General features: G+C 39.5%; 1 pseudogene; it reads left to right on the forward strand.

The window, feature by feature from the left end:
• Positions 1–965: 965 nt before the first annotated feature.
• LOC128071031 (zinc finger protein 280B-like) lies at positions 966–2,251 on the forward strand (annotated as a pseudogene).
• The last annotated feature ends 951 nt before the right edge of the window (positions 2,252–3,202 follow it).

Here is a 3,202-nt window from a genome sequence, read left to right on the forward strand (position 1 = left end):
TATGTGTGTGTGTGTGTGTGTGTGATGTCTCTGTCTGATATTGGTTTGAGAGAAATACTGGCATCACTTTTCCTGCTATATGGGGAAGAGACCTGTGGCGTGAAGGATGAAGCATTGTTGGATTTAAGTTTAGCTAGGATTAGAGGGAGAAATTTAGGATATATCAGTGTGGAATTGGGGTGAGATTATCAAGACAGCTCATTCTCAATTTCCTAGGCCTGTGTTAAGTGCTTGACATTGAATTATGCTGTTTGTTAACTAGGTATAGATAGATTATACTTTGAATTTGCTACCTATTTTCTTTGTTAACATTTATGAAATTAGAATTTGTGAATCAGGTGTAATGTGCATTTAAGATACATTTTCTTCGAATTTTACTACAAAACAAGATGCCATTGACTAGCTGATGCCTTTTAAAAAGAGCTGGTAACCTTAAGTCTAAGAAATAAGCATGTTTGTCTTTAAGAGACAGAAACACCTTTAAAAGTTATAAATTTGCCCAAGAAGATGCAACTGGTGTGTGGTTAACTAGGAATTCCAACTTAATCTTCTTTGACTCCAAAGTCCATGTTTCTGAACGCTGTACAACAGTGCTTTTGTAAAAGTACTCGTCCTTTACATGTGATTTCACCTAATGATCAGTCGTGGTGGGTTTTTGGGTTTTTTGTCTTTATTTTTTTAAATAGAAGAGGTTAAAGTGAACATGGGACAAAGATATGATTCTAGAGCCATGTAGACTTGTAGTCATAGGTTTTTCAGCTGTCATTGAGTCTCGTTGACACTCAGTGTCTTTGTCTGTAAGAAACGGGTGTTTATAACTACTCTAGAGTTTTGGAGATAATCAAATAGCCCATTTTTCTGTACTTAACTAATATGTAGTATGTTTATACTTAGGTGGCAGTTTGTATAAAGGAAGCCCTGGGACTTGTGGCCGCACCCTCTAAGAATAAAAAAGGATTCAAAATATGGAACTACCATGTATGTTACGTGAAGAAGAACAAGAGCCAGAAGTACGGAAAAGGGAGGGAGAAACCAAACAAGCAGATGATGATGATGATGAAGTGATCTTGGTCGGAGTGGAACATGTAAATGAAGATGCTGACGTGATCTTTGTTGGGATGAGCTCAGCTTCAAAACCAGTCGTTTCAAACATACTGAACAGAGATACCCCAGGTTCTTGTTCAAGGAGAAAAAGGTATGGTCACTTCAGGAAAGTTAACGCTGACAAATTACAGCCTGTTAGTCATGTGACTCCTACATCAGAAGCAAAGACTGTCTTGCCAGTTTCTGACTCTGAATCAAGATCAACAGATAGTCCTATTATTATTGAACCTCCGTCTCAAGCTGATTATAAAAGTATTTCACCACAAAGAGTGCCGAAGTGCTTTTCAAAGGAGTCATGTTCTTCTTTGATTACCTTCACAAGTTCATTGCAGCATCCAGTAGAAAGAGCGGTTTCTGCAGGAGATATGAATAAAAGTCCTCATGTCTCAAAGCGACTTTCCACTTGTGAAACAAATAGCAGAAATCCCAAAAGGCCTAAGCTCAGTGATGGCATTATAGGGGAACATTCTTTAGGTTTTTCCCCTTCAGGTATTTTTCATACAGTGACCACTCAGCAAAGCACACCGGACCGTGTCCATACCTCACTAAGCCATGTTCAGAATGGAGAACCTTGTCCAACACCTTTTCCAAAGGACAGTGTTCATTGCAAGCCTGTAAGACCTTTAGGGGAAAATGGACTGACAAAAACTGATTTTCCAAGTTTAGCAAGTCCAGACAAAATTGGTGATCCCACAGAAGGAAAGCTGATTGTGTTACTTGGTGACTTCTACTATGGAGAGCATATAGGAGTTGGGCAGCCAGAACCGAAGACCCACACAGCGTTTAAATGCCTCAGCTGCTTGAAAGTTCTAAAAAATGTCAAGTTTATGAATCACATGAAGCACCATTTGGAACTTGAGAGGCAGAGAGGTGACAGCTGGAAAACCCACACTACCTGCCGGCACTGCCTCCGCCAGTTTCCTACTCCCTTCCAGATGCAGTGTCACATTGAAAGTGTCCACACTCCCCAGGGGCCCTCCGCAGTCTGTCGCATCTGTGAGTTGTCCTTTGAGACAGATCAGGTTCTCTTAGAACACATGAAAGACAATCATAAGCCTGGTGAAATGCCCTATGTATGCCAGGTTTGCAGTTACAGATCATCATTTTTTGCAGATGTGGATGCACATTTCAGAGCATACCATGGTAACACTAAGAATTTACTTTGCCCGTTTTGTCTCAAAATTTTTAAAACTGCAACAGCCTACGGACGTCATCATAGAGGGCACTGGGAAAAGAGTTTTCACCAGTGTTCCAAATGTCGGCTGCAGTTTTTAACTTCCAAAGAGGAAAGGGAGCACAAGACCCAGTGTCATCAAATGTTTAAGAAGCCTAAGCAGCTAGAAGGATTGTCTCCTGAAACAAAAATTGTTATTCAGGTATCACTGGAACCCCTTCAACCAGGATTGGTGGAAGTAGCGTCCATTACCGTGAACACATCTGATTTTGAATCATCACCCCCCAAATCTAAAAGTAGGAGGTCAAAAAAAGAAAAAAAAACTTAATTCTACTTTCAGTAAGTCTGAGGCAAGTATTTCAGTCAAAGTTAAAAACCCCATTAAGAACAAAAAAATCAAATTATAGCACTATTCAATAATATCAAATGTAGGGAAACCGATGGGTAATTTATGTGATTTTGTTTTAAATACAGGAAGTACAGTTTTGTTTGATTTGCATATTGAGATGTTATTTAAAAATCTATTATCTGTTTTTCATATAATTGTCTTAACCTGTAAAAAGAATGTGTGCATGTGTGTGTGTGTGAGAGAGAGAGAGAATGAGAGAATGGAGAAAGGAAAAATAACAACCTATTTCGGTATTTGATGTTACTTGTAAGCTCGAAAGCTCTACTATACATATAATCTGTAGAGTGTTTTAGCAACGTAATTTTCAACTGTTTTCATGCCTTGAAGATCTCAGTATCAGCTATATAGCCAGATTTGAATGTCATTCTCTGAAGTGCCTCTTGGGCTGATCGAAGATAACCTGGCTCTGAAAGCGTGCAGTGGAGGTTGATGGAGACGCTATGATGTGAGTTTGGACCAGACACGGGATTTAATCAGTGAAGAGCTGTGGCTTCTTGTCCCAGCTGAGGAAGAGG

Source organism: Budorcas taxicolor, chromosome Y (genome assembly GCF_023091745.1).
Source record: "Budorcas taxicolor isolate Tak-1 chromosome Y, Takin1.1, whole genome shotgun sequence".
NCBI lineage: Eukaryota > Metazoa > Chordata > Mammalia > Artiodactyla > Bovidae > Budorcas > Budorcas taxicolor.